The 14,827-nt window shown below is 39.5% G+C and overlaps 1 protein-coding gene across 3 annotated transcripts in view; it reads right to left on the minus strand.

The window, feature by feature from the left end:
• LOC133660165 (F-actin-uncapping protein LRRC16A-like) overlaps positions 1–14,827 on the minus strand; it is a 178,613-nt gene that overhangs the window by 87,174 nt on the left and 76,612 nt on the right. The gene's annotated exons all lie outside the window — the stretch shown is intronic.

Here is a 14,827-nt window from a genome sequence, read left to right on the forward strand (position 1 = left end):
CAAGGACTTGAATTTAACATTTGTGTGTGCGCTATATTTAGTATGCATGAGTGCTGTGTTTTTGGCAGTCCACCATGAATAAATTTTGACTGCCACAAATAGATTTGGCACAACCTACCTTCGCTCGTAAACATATTACATTACACCTGATCTGCTTGAGAATAAGAAGATCGTGAAGGAGGGATCAGTGTTGCCAACTTAGCGATTTATTTAGCCAGTAATCAGAGCCTGAAATATTGTTTTTGCAGCAAATGAAGTGAATATACTTTTGGAGATTCTGAAATGAAAGCACTTATCACAATCACACATTTGACAGTGTAACAATATCAACACAATATTTAAACTAGTGCCTTATTCTATTTTATTACATGCAATTGTTTGAGCAAAACAAAGTCAATAGTACAAAATAACTAAACAAAAGAAAAGACTACTATCTACTACTCATTTACACATTTTTACCTTGTTTGTCCAGGGAATTATTCTTTAAGTTTGAAAACAGAAACCAAGACAACAACAAAAAAATGATTTTGAGAAAATAAAAATATTGATCTGATAACTGTCGTATCGATCATATACTGATATTACCATTATTATCGACACCACCAATTTATGGATTGATTTGATCCTCTTGTACTGACTGTGGCAATGCAGACATACCAAAAGTTGGTTTTATATTATACTTTGTGTAACTCTTATTAATTATTAATGTACTCTTATTAAGACACTTAGCAGCTAATCGCTTGTAAGCCAGAGGATTGGCATTTATGATCAGCATTAAAAGGCATTCTTCGGCAGTCCTAAACATATTTGCTTTGCTTTTTGGTATTTTTTACTCACTTTGTGTAAGTGGGCCATGGCCATGTAATTTGGACGATTACATCATTACGTCAAAAAGCACCCAACCAACCGCCGCCACAAATAGATTACGGTCCTGTGGGAAACAGTGCCTGCAGTGCCTTTTTCTTCCTAGAAATGGTTTCTAATAAGACTTTACAGTGTCTAAAGAATGCATTGTGTGCATATCTCATAAATAATATAGAGACAGTCATTAATTAGTTTCTTCTAGCACATATACTTTAGCCATGAAATGAAAGGTGCTTTTATGGTTCAAAGACACATTTGTATTTGTAAAACAGAACTACAATATTGTACAGAGCTTAGTTCAAAGGAGCAGTGTGGGAAAGAAAAAAACACCAAATAAGGACAAACGCGCAATAATGTGATAGTGGGAGAATCACTGTGTCTATAAAACTGCCTCAGACTGTTTATATTACTGGAAGTAACAAATGTTCTTGTACTTGCATCTTTCACATACATGGTGCCTGAAGGCAGGCCAGGAAGCGAGGGCCGACAATTCCAGGTGGGAGCTGACTTTCTTAGGATTGGCTCAGAGATGAGAGAAAGCAGATGATAAGCAGACAGTCTGACTGCGGTCTGACTCTCTTGTGTGTTTGTATTTGTGTGTGCGTGTGTGTGTGTGTGTGTGTGTGTGTGTGTGTGTGTGTGTGCGCGCCTGTCTGTGTGGGGGGTGTATTCATTCAGTAAAAGTATGTTTGTGTGTGTTTTTATCAAGGTCTTTGGTTCTCACCAATTTGTTTACAGTGCAGAAAGTATTCCAAAAATTAACCTGAATCAACATTCCAAGATTTAACTACTGTATGTGGACAATAATACCAAAATATTGGCAACTAAATTATTAAGTAATGTCTGCCATGAAAACAGGAAAATATTAAAATTTTATTTCATGTGTTTTTAATCAAAAATTACTAAACTTAAAGTGGACCCTGTGATGATTTTCGTCTTCTTCGATTTATAAATGTTACAATATTAGATACTGATATGTAAATGTAAAATCATCAAATCATAAGCTCATACATTTTGAATGCCTGGGTTTTGCAGATTGGCTACATTGTGATGTCACAGTGAGATGGACATGCTTAGTTGGATATTAAGGTTACCAGACGGCTAAGATTATACAGGGTATAAGCAACCTTAAACGATGGATTAGTGTGGCTGACATGGGGTTTAAGCTAAATAGTTATTTGTTTAAGGAGTTATCCAACTTAAAATAGACATGGCCCAAGTCAAGCTCTCAGCCAGATCAGAAGGAGCTCCTATTTCAGGCTATAATGAAACACAAAAAAGGAAAGATAAATTAGTATCTTCATCAAATTGTGGCATGATCATAATACGTGGACATTTAACATGCAGTGACATAAATGCTGCTAAAAGCAGATTTTTTTTTTCAGCTCTAAATTGATCTGAGAGCATTCAAATATACCTAATGGTGTGACCGGGTGAATCTATATAATGTTCACAACATTTATTTTAGACCATGTCTGGAAAAAAATAGCGGCAACAACTTGAAGATGTATAAATAAACAGTGTACAATTGTTAAAAAAAAAATTACGATACTTTTGGAAAGGGGCGTGGTTTCATTTGGAATTTGGGAACGCCCCCAGAAACAAAAATCATGTAGACAGACTTAAAATCGGGTTACAAAAGTGACTGTGGAGCAGAATTTGTTCTCTATCTCTTATATTTTCCATTCATTTTTTTGGGTTCAAAAATTTAATTTGGAGCCCAATGCAAACTGCAACTTTAAATCAACCAGCCATAGTTAGTCAACTGCTAGTTTATGAAGAGTAACTAATGCAAGAACAAATTACATTCCTCTCAAATATTTACATAAAAAACACAATGCATTTTGAATGTAAAATAACCTATTTTAAAAAAAAGGTACTTTTTTGTAGGCTTACGCATAACAAATTAATTTAAACTTATTCTACGGTATTTACTGTAAAGTTTTTGGGGAATTTTGCCTATCTTTCACAATCCTTATGTAAGACAAGTACACATATATCTAGGGATGATGTTTGATAAGAAATTATCGAGTTCGAGCCTATTATCGAATCCTCTTATCGAACCGATTCCTTATCGATTCTCTTATCCAGTCCAGATAGGTTGTTGTATATGGAAAAAAACACACAATATTTGGTTTAACAAAAGCTCACTTTTATTATATAAGAAAACAATTTAATCTAATAAATAAAAAAATATTGACTGTTACCCCCCTAAAAAAATAAAATAAAATAAATAAACATTGACTGTTGTTACCCAAAGTATATTAAGTGGGATTTTTCAGAAAAACAAATATATACAGTAACACAAAAACAACCTGTCTCTGTGATCACTATAGGTGTATAAATAATATTATAGTGTTAAATAAAATCAGTCCCATGGGCACAAAACTGAAAATATTACAGCTCTCCAAAAAGTGCAATTCTGCTGCTATTTGACATAACTGTTTATGATGCTTTGACATTTTTGCACTTTAAAGAAAGAAATAAAATTCTATGAAGAGAAAAGTTGTTTGCAAATGTGGTTACAATGCTAAAAAATGAAAAGTTAAAGCTAAAAAAAGAAATACACTTTATTGAGTTAACATTATTTCTTTATAGGGGGAAAGATGTTATGAGCTAGGGAATGTAACAACTACACTACCCATCATGCAACGGGAGTGACGGGCATGCGCGGTAGCCCCGAAAAGTGTTGTTGCATGTCGTCACCCGTGAAAGTAAACGTCAAGAACTCAGCCAACACGCCTCGTCTGCATTATTTATAATTAGACGGACAACACATATACAGTGTGAAAAACAAAAGTTAAAAAAGGGAGATGTGTTGTATATATATGTATGTGCTGCGGTTGCTTTAAGAACGTTGCGCCAGCTGCCGTAAAGGAGGTGCGTTGCTAGCCTGGTTGCTATGTTTCCGGTGGGTCGTAAAAGTGTTCTTCATGAGTTTGTACCCTGCTCAAATCTCTCAGTAAAGTTATTCATTGGATTATACCTTTTGTTTTGAACTTTATTACACCTTTGAGCGCTTTTTCCCGTCCATTGTTTTCCTGCTTTCGCTATCTGCGCCTAATGACTGAGCTACGTGACTGATTTATTGTGATGTCACACGGAGCATTTCTGGTCGGGACGGGATTCGTTCCGAGGGATTCGAATAAAGAACCAACTCTTTTCTTTACTATAGTGGTCTCGATAACGGGTACCGGTTCTCAAAAAGGGATTCGAGTCCGAGGACTCGGTTATTTTCTTATCGAACAACCGGGAAAACCGGTTTCGAGTATCATCCCTACTTATATCTTTCTATTTCTATGCATTCTAACTCAAACAAACGTAAATAAAAGTCAGTTAACAATGGAGTCAATGGGAGTCACATTCTTCCGCCTATAAAGCGCTCCAAAAACATCCAAACACCTCCATTAAGGTTTTATATACACACTGTAAGTACATATGTAATGTAGTAACAGGCACATTCATAAAAAACATGTATTATTCACATATTTTGGTCATTTTATGCATAATCCGGTGTATTCATTTCACAGACGGATCACAACGTTCACTATTTCTTTCAACAACAACACTACTAATCATGGCAGACTTCATGAGAGACAACAAAGAAAATAATCACTTACTGTACAATGTTTGCTCTTACTAAGATGCCGACTGATGGGATGTTCACATCTTGCCTTTTAGATTTATTCAGAAACCACACGAAGGGTTAAAAAAGTCGGTGCACAAACGAGTGTGTTTTTGTGTTTTTCTCGCCATCTTCGGGTCTAAGTTGAATGTCACAGCTGACCAGTATCTCAGTTTATGGCTACATTCTTCAACAATATAGATGATAGGACATGATTTAATCAAATTAACTTTGACCAACTCAGAGGCAATCACAATGCAGCAGCTCAATATGTCAACAATATAGCTGCAAAACTGGTTAATGTTCAGGTCACAAGATGTAAATGGAGTATTATTGGCAGTTTTTGGATGCATTGTAGAGTGATTTAGAGACACAATGGATTACTCCCATTAGCGCCATTGGTAGCCACCTAGAACAGATTATTACAAATTAGAATGAAAAATGTAAAAAAAAAGCAACATACGTGTTCTTGTCTTTCATAAGGATTGTGAATGATAGGAAAAGGTCCAAAGTAAATTTCCCCATTAAGTGGCTACAAACATGCAGTTTGTTACAGTTTTGCGTAATCATAAGCACTACCAGTTAGTACCAACATATTAAATCGTCCATATTATTTATGAATTTGATCAAATTCTTACCAATCGGCAATACATAACATACAGTGATGCATAACGTGTTGTACATGTTATTTATTGTGTATGATGCAGACTATCTGCATCATGCTACAATATGCTGTACATATTGTTGCTGTAGATTCTGAACCGACCCTCGGCCAATGTCACCGGAACATGCTGACACAAACGTGCCCGCGCCAAAAGCAAAACAACATGCTGTGAGATGACCGAATGCATTAGTGTTTGCACGGCTCACTCGTTCATTCATTGCCCACCTGTCACTTAATCAACAAAGGGTAAAAGATACATGAAGATTAAGACGGCGCAGGTATTAATAACATGTTTTAAAAATTACAATAGTTGGGAGAATAATTGTGTTTTGGTAGAGATTCAGTGAGGCTATGAGGCCTTGAGGGTTACCAAGAGCAGTCTAGGAATCTCAGACACACAAACACAAAATCCCATTGAGAGGGTATAGAATAAGCCAAAGGATTTGGAGAAAGAAAAATACAAGTAAAGAAAGTGAATTATGTTTTAAAGGCATTATCAATCAATCAATCAATCAATGTTTACTTATATAGCCCTAAATCACGAGTGTCTCAAAGGGCTGCACAAGCCACAACGACATCCTCGGCTCAGATCCCACATCAGGGCAAGAAAAAACTCAACCCAATGGGATAACAATGAGAAACCCCCCCCCCCCGGGCGACCGGTGCAATGGACGTCGAGTGGATCATTACGATATCTCTACACTAAGGCATTGCACTCCAGTCTAAAGGGCAACACCCAGTAAATCCCCCAAGCTGACTGTTCTTTTGTGCTTCCGGGTTTCCCCTAAACTGCCATGATACCTGTGGCGGTGGGGGCGTGGTTATGGGTGTGGTCATCATGTCGTCAGAGTAATTTGCATAATTTGCTAAGATGATATGATTTTCTTTAAAAAGGCTCATAAAATGTATACATACATTAAAAACAAATCGGTTTCTTTTCATTAACATATATTTTTGTAATCGTTTTGCCATATTTTCAACTGCTGCTTTTTGTGTACAAGGTACTTTGTTGAGATTTTTTTGAAAGGGTTTACAGACTTTTAAGGATTTTAAAAAATCTAGCATCTTCTTCTGTTATTATGGAATGTACTCATGTTTAGAGACTCTACTTCTGTCCCTCGATGTCCCCCTGACTAAAGAGGCTGAAGCAAGCATTACGTCACAGTTGCTTCTCGCTGATGGTCTAGTTGGACTTTCTCTTTTTAAAAGCCGCCACTGTCTTCTTAATATTTGCACATTTTGTAGGTGGCTGTCCGCGCGGGTATACATGCAGTATATATTAAAACCACGTCCACATCGCAGACATGCTGACAACGCTACAGACAATGGCGTGCGTTTTGTCTACATCTGGTTTCTGTAGCGCGGTTTTCGGTGATCAAAGTCTTTTTTCGATGGTCAAGTTTTCGGTACATCACTTGTCAATAGTGCGCAAATAATAGGCTATGTATATCAGTTTAAACTGTAATGACCAGCTAATGTTAATGTTTTATGTTTGTGTGGTTTGGATTTGATGTCAGATTTTCCCATGTCTGCAAACACACCATCCGTGCCTGAAAGGTGATTGGTGGCGAATGAGGAAGTGTTGTTGTGTGTCCTGGGAAGCGAAGAATTAGAGGCAAAAGTGTTTTCATGGGAGGTCAAACCTGTCGGAATTGTGCCGTTGTTTGTTATCATAAGATTGGTAATAAAAGTTGAAAATAGCGTCAGAATTTGTGTGATTTCTTCTCGGGGCAACACTATATCATATTACTGAAATTTGTTTTCAAGTAAAAAAAAAACAACTCTTATTTTCAAGGTGTGGCGCTAATAAGAATGCGGTGGCGGCGCGCAACATTCAATTACATTAAGGGTAACCCTGTTTAGGAACACCAACAACTGTTTTAGGCCATGTCTACACTAAGTCGTTTAACCCCTTAAACAAATAATTATTTAGCCTAAGCTGGTAAGCGGGTAAGTCCGCCGTGTATTTCTTGAATCTCCGGCTCTTAGCTTTGTATGGACTCATTGATCGTTTACAAACTGAGTTCGGAGAGGAAGTGACGCCAGAAAGCCCGCGCCCACACAGGAATTGACGCCAGAAAGAACGCGCCACAGCCAGCTTCATAACAACCGGAGCTAAAAAGATGGAGGCGAGTCATCCAGACATGCCTGTGTTTCTCCTTCTTCTACATGTACAGACGCTTGTGGAAATCATACATGAATACCTTAAGTGAAGGAAACACGTGATTGTAGTTATTTCGGATACAACACATCTCAGACGGCAAGAGAACTTTCGAATGTCCGGGTCAGCTGTGACTCTATTTACCCAAAAACTTTGTCCCTTCCTCCCGTGTATGTGATACAGGCAGTGTGTGACTACAAATATTGCTTTATGGATGTAACTGTTAAATGGCCAGGCAGCGTGCATGATGCTCGCATCTTCGCTAACTCCGCCATTAGCGCGCAGCTGAAAGATGGAACCATCCCCTCGTGTCCCAAACAACTGCTGTAAGATGAAGATCCGGTCCCTGTTTTTCTTTTGGATGACCCAGCTTATCCCCTGACGCCATATCCCACAAAGGAATACCCCAACGGCGAGTCAACCCGCAACAATATATATATTTGGAATGATATATATATATATATATATATATATATATATATATATATATATATATATATATATATATATATATATATATATATATATATATATATATCAATTGTTGTAAAATGTTCTTTGTCACATTGTCTACTTTCTCATGTTCAATAAAGATTTGATTAATATATGATGGCTCAGGTGTGATTCACTACAATAGGGCCCCACAGCACACTGGATTCTAGTTAACTGAAATACCACAACACGGGGACGGCGTGGCGAAGTTGGTAGAGTGGCTGTGCCAGCAATCGGAGTGTTGCTGGTTACTGGGGTTCAATTCCCACCTTCTACCTTCCTAGTCACGTCCGTTGTGTCCTTGGGCAAGACACTTCACCTTTGCTCCTGATGGCTGCTGGTTAGCGCCTTGCATGGCAGCTCCCGCCATCAGTGTGTGAATGTGTGTGTGAAAGGGTGAATGTGGAAATACTGTCAAAGCGCTTTGAGTACCTTGAAGGTAGAAAAGCGCTATACAAGTATAACCCATTTATCATTTATAACACTGGATATTGTTCAAAGGAGATACATTTTAAATTAAAAACTTGCACACAAAACACAGCAAACAAATGTAAAATGCACAGCAAACTATTTACAATATAACTTTTAAATAACAACTTCACAGTGAAGTAAAGTCATTTACTGGAGAGCTTGGAGCAGATGGACGCTCAGGTGGATTTTTATTTTTTTTTCGCACTTGCGTACTAGGTCTCGTTGCGCCGGCAGACGGAAGGGGGCGGGGCTCTTAAATGGTGGCATTGTTGTCTGTGGACACAGATAAGGTTAGGGGGGATTTACCCTGGATAACCTTATCTGGCTTACTGTAAACGGGGCCTTAAAGGCCTACTGAAACCCACTACTACCGACCACGCAGTCTGATAGTTTATATATCAATGATGAAATCTTAACATTGAAACACATGCCAATACGGCCGGGTTAACTTATAAAGTGCAATTTTAAGATTCCCGCCACACTTCCGGTTGAAAAACTCCTTTGGATATGATTTATGCGCGTGACGTCACAAAATCCACGGAAGTGGTTGTACCCCATCTGACCCGATATAAAAACCTCTTGTTTTCTTCGACAAAATTCCACAGTATTTTGGACATCTGTGTTGGTGAATCTTTTGCAATTTGTTTAATGAACAATGGAGGCTGCAAAGAAGAACGTTGTAGGTGGGATCGATCGGTGTATTAGCGGCTAAGTACAATACTTACAGCAACACAACAAGGACTACTTACTACGCCTAGCCGATGGTTGCCGCCAAACCCACGGATGAAGTCCTTCGTCGCGCCGTCGATCGCTGGAATGCAGGTGAGCACGGCTGTTGATGGGAAGATGAGGGCTGGCTGGCGTAGGTGGAGCGCTAATGTTTTTATCATAGTTCTGTGAGGTCCGGTTGCTAAGTTGCTAAATTAGCCTTAGCGTCGTTAGCAACAGCATTGTTAAGCCTTACCAGGCTGAGAATTTTTAACCGTGTAGTTACATGTACATGGTTTAATAGTATTGTTGATCTTCTGTCTATCCTTCCAGTCAGGGGTTTATTTCTTTTGTTTCTATCTTCATTTGAGAACGATGCTATCACCTTAGCTAAGTAGCTAAGTGTGTCACCGATGTATTGTCGTGGAGATAAAAGTCACTTTAAATGTCCATTTCGCGTGCTCGACTCTCATTTTCAAGAGAATATAGTATCTGAGGTGGTTTAAAATACAAATCCGTGATCCACAATAGAAAAAGGAGAGTGTGGAATCCAATGAGCCAGCTTGTACCTAAGTTACGGTCAGAGCGAAAAAAGATACGTCCATCACTGCCTCTCAAGTCCTTCACTGTAACGTTCCTCATCTACGAATCTTTCATCCTCGCTCAAATTAATGGGGTAATCATCGCTTTGTCGCTCCGAATCTCTCGCTCTATTGTAAACAACGGGGAATTGTGAGGAATACTAGCTCCTGTGACGTCACGCTACTTCCGGTACAGGCAAGGCTTTTTTTTATCAGCGAGCAAAAGTTGCGAACTTTATTGTCGATTTTCTGTACTAAATCCTTTCAGCAAAAATATGGCAATATCGCGAAATGATCAAGTATGACACATAGAATGGATCTGCTATTCCCGTTTAAATAAAAACAAATCATTTCAGTAGGCCTTTAAAGATGCTTATCCAACACATTCTGTTCTTTATTCCATTTGACTCCTATTTTAGAACAAAGCGTAGCAAATAATCTTAATTTGTTGTTGGCTCATCCGCTCTACAAAAAAGTTTCAAGAAAACAGTCACACCAAACTGTATATGAATTCTTAATCTGAAATCTGATATTAGGATGGTATATGGTATTTGTATGGCTTTATATTATGTAAATGAGAAAATAAGGCAACAAATCAGTTCAATTACAGTATAGAGTTACACTTAAGATGCTACAAACATAAAGAAACTGGGCTAAAAAAATATATTCAGCTACAGAGGGATATGAAGGATTTGAAGCACCACATTCAGAACGAGACATTGCAGGTTATCCTTTCTGACCTTTGGCACAGTAGTGAGTGGGGGAAGGAATGACAAGAGCACAAAGTAATCTGGATTGAGGGAAGGGCGGGGGTGAAAATGCTGAATCAAGGGTTTAAAGGACAGACAGGCAAAGTTGTCTGTAGAAAGCATAGAAGTGGTTTTGTTACTTACATAACTTACTTGATAATGGTTTATAAAGCAGGTGTCTAACAAGAGAGTACATGGAGAGAAAACTCTTGCACTACTCAAACTAACTCTGGAATCATAACTAGCAGAAAGATGGTGGGACAAATGCAGAGGACAAATTTCACCACATCTAGTGTGTGTGTGACAATCACTGGTACTTTAATCTTTAATCTTAACTTGAACAACATCACATGTAATGCAATCAATCAATCACTTACAACTGTCCCTGAGGGCACGTATTGACCGGAAATAATACAGCTGTATAAGGCACTACAGTTAAGTATTTCCTGGAAATGGTGCGAGCCATGATGGTACAGTGATGTCATCAGGGGGATCTACGCATTGCCTCCAATATGTGCGAGTGACAATGTTTCCATGCACTAAATTAATCGGATTTCTCAAATTGTCCAGTTATAAGTATTTTCACACCAAAGTGTGAAATCCCAGTGTCCATGCACACTCTCTAATGCAACTATTGGTCACACACTGTGTGCCTCCCGTACACAGGTAGGTCTAAAGCAAAGAAATACTGGCAGGAGAGTTTTTCAAAGGAATTTTAGTACGTACAATCATGGAAACAAAACTTTAGAATTCATAAGGCTCTGTGGATTGGTGGAAGGAGTTTTGAATCCGAATGAAAAGACCGTTTGTGCCCCGCCCGATACTGTTCCAGATGAAGGTTTCTATTGTTCTGGACTATTTTACCAGTTGTGTGGAATACAGAGTTATTGTTCATCAGTTTGTGTACAGTATGCGTCATTCTATTTCATGTAATTCGTATTTGGTTCAGGAGTGCAAATTAAGCCGGTGTTCTACATTTTCTTAGCTACCTTCTTAAATAAATCCATGTTTCTTTTTTAACTTCAAAATGTTCTGTTCTTTTAATTTGTGAAGCAAATAAACAGTGTCCTCTTCATTACAATTGTTTCTTATGTTTTTATTGAATGGTATCTGCTTCCAGGTTATATTCCACGCGTTGAGACCGGCACATGTGCAATACGAAGGGTCCCCTCCGGCTGCACACACCCACTCGGGAGATCTGGTTTTCAATCGCATAATCCAGGTGTGTTAGTCTGACTTTTTAAAAACGGAACACGATCAGATTAATGTTTTTCCATCGGTTGCAGGATGCTTATTTAGAGCCAAACTATTTGAGCAATCGGACTAATTTAGTGCATGGACACATTGATTGATTGATTGAGACTTGTATTAGTAGGTTGCACAGTGAAGTACATATTCCGTACAATTGACCACTAAATGGTAACACCCGAATAAGTTTTTCAACTTGTTTAAGTCGGGGTCCACTTAAATTGATTAATTATACAGATATATACTATCATATATACTATCATCATAATACAGTCATCACACAAGATAATCACAATGAATTATTTACATTATTTACAATCAGGGGTGTGGAGGGGGGGGGTTAGGATATGGATATCAAGTAGTGGACATAGAGAGAGAGAGAGAGAGAGAGAGAGAGAGAGAGAGAGAGAGAGAGAGAGAGAGAGAGAGATCAGAAGGCATAAGAAAAAGTATCTGCATTTGATTGTTTACATTTGATTGTTAGCAATCCGGGGAGGGTGTTAGTTTAGGGTTGTAGCTGCCTGGAGGTGAACTTTTATTGCGGTTTTGAAGGAGGATAGAGATGCCCTTTATTTTATACCTGTTGGGAGCGCATTCCACATTGATGTGGCATAGAAAGAGAATGAGTTAAGACCTTTGTTAGTTCGGAATTTGGGTTTAACGTGGTTAGTGGAGCTCCCCCTGGTGTTGTGGTTATGGCGGTCATTTACATTAAGGAAGTAGTTTGACATGTACTTCGGTATCAGGGAGGTGTAGCGGATTTTATAGACTAGGCTCAGTGCTAGTTGTTTAACTCTGTCCTCCACCTTGAGCCAGCCCACTTTAGAGAAGTAGGTAGGAGTGAGGTGGGATCTGGGGTGGAGGTCTAGCAGTAACCTGACTAGCTTGTTCTGAGATGTTTGGAGTTTAGATTTGAGGGTTTTGGAGGTGCTAGGGTACCAGGAGGTGCATGCGTAATCGAAAAAGGGTTGAACGAGAGTTCCCGCCAGAATCCTCAAGGTGCTTTTGTTGACCAGAGAGGAGATTCTGTAGAGAAATCTCGTTCGTTGGTTAACCTTTTTGATTACCTTGGTTGCCATTTTATCACAGGAAAGGTTAGCCTTTAGAATGGAACCTAGGTAGGTGACCTCATCTTTCCTGGTGATAACAATGTCACCCACTTTTATGGTGAAGTCATTGACTTTCTTGAGGTTGATGTGGGACCCAAACAGGATGGATTCTGTTTTACCCAAGTGTATGGATAGCTTGTTGTCAGCGAGCCAGGTGCAAGTTCTACAGAGCTCAGCACTGAGGATTTTCTCCACCTGTGACTTGTCCTTGCCGGATACCAGCAAGGCAGAGTCATCCGCAAACAAAAACAATTCACAGTCGCATGCCGATGACATGTCGTTTATGTATATTAGGAACAGTAAAGGTCCCAATATACTGCCTTGGGGGACTCCACAGCTCACCGAGAGGGGGGGGGGACACGGTGCCGTTCACCTCTACCACCTGCTCCCTCCCCTCCAAGTAAGATTGCATCCAGCTCCATGAGTTTTCGTTAAATCCGATTGCTCTAAGCTTATCCAACAGTATAGCGTAGTTAACGGTGTCAAAGGCCTTCTGAAGGTCCAGCATGACCATGCCGCAGTATTTGCCCGCGTCCACCTCATGTTTGATGTGGTCGGTCAGATAGAGAAGGCATGTGTCAGTGGAGTGGTTAGTTCTGAAGCCGGATTGGAATTTGTACATGAGTTTATTAGTGGCAAGGTAACTATCGACCTGTTCATAAACTATTTTTTCCATTACTTTCGAAATGGAACTGAGAATAGAAACAGGTCGGTAGTTGCCAGGTTCCAATTTGCTTCCTTTTTTAAAGAGGGGAGTTACTCTTGCAATCTTAAAATCTTTTAATCTGTTTAAGTCGGGGTCCACTTAAATTGATTCATGATACAGATATATACTATCATATATACTATCATCATAATACAGTCATCACACAAGATAATCACAATGAATTATTTACATTATTTACAATCAGGGGTGTGGAGGGGGGGGGGGTTAGGATATGGACATATAGTAGTGGACATAGAGAGAGAGAGAGAGAGAGAGAGAGAGAGAGAGAGAGAGAGAGAGAGACAGAGAGAGAGAGAGATCAGAAGGCATAAGAAAAAGTATCTGCATTTGATTGTTTACATTTGATTGTTAGCAATCCGGGGAGGGTGTTAGTTTAGGGTTGTAGCTGCCTGGAGGTGAACTTTTATTGTGGTTTTGAAGGAGGATAGAGATGCCCTTTCTTTTATACCTGTTGGGAGCGCATTCCACATTGATGTGGCATAGAAAGAGAATGAGTTAAGACCTTTGTTAGTTCGGAATTTGGGTTTAACGTGGTTAGTGAAGCTCCCCCTGGTGTTGTGGTTATGGCGGTCATTTACGTTAAGGAAGTAGTTTGACATGTACTTCGGTATCAGGGAGGTGTAGCGGATTTTATAGACTAGGCTCAGTGCTAGTTGTTTAACTCTGTCCTCCACCTTGAGCCAGCCCACTTTAGAGAAGTAGGTAGGAGTGAGGTGGGATCTGGGGTGGAGGTCTAGCAGTAACCTGACTAGCTTGTTCTGAGATGTTTGGAGTTTAGATTTGAGGGTTTTGGAGGTGCTAGGGTACCAGGAGGTGCATGCGTAATCGAAAAAGGGTTGAACGAGAGTTCCCGCCAGAATCCTCAAGGTGCTTTTGTTGACCAGAGAGGAAATTCTGTAGAGAAATCTCGTTCGTTGGTTAACCTTTTTGATTACCTTGGTTGCTATTTTATCACAGGAAAGGTTAGCCTCTAGAATGGAACCTAGGTAGGTGACCTCATCTTTCCTGGTGATAACAATGTCACCCACTTTTATGGTGAAGTCATTGACTTTCTTGAGGTTGATGTGGGACCCAAACAGGATGGATTCTGTTTTACCCAAGTGTATGGATAGCTTGTTGTCAGCGAGCCAGGTGCAAGTTCTACAGAGCTCAGCACTGAGGATTTTCTCCACCTGTGACTTGTCCTTGCCGGATACCAGCAAGGCAGAGTCATCCGCAAACAAAAACAATTCACAGTCGCATGCCGATGACATGTCGTTTATGTATATTAGGAACAGTAAAGGTCCCAATATACTGCCTTGGGGGACTCCACAGCTCACCGAGAGGGGGGGGACACGGTGCCGTTCACCTCTACCACCTGCTCCCTCCCCTCCAAGTAAGATTGCATCCAGCTCCATGAGTTTTTATTAAATCCGATTGCTCTGAGCT

Source organism: Entelurus aequoreus, linkage group LG11 (assembly GCF_033978785.1).
Source record: "Entelurus aequoreus isolate RoL-2023_Sb linkage group LG11, RoL_Eaeq_v1.1, whole genome shotgun sequence".
Taxonomy (NCBI): Eukaryota; Metazoa; Chordata; class Actinopteri; order Syngnathiformes; family Syngnathidae; genus Entelurus; species Entelurus aequoreus.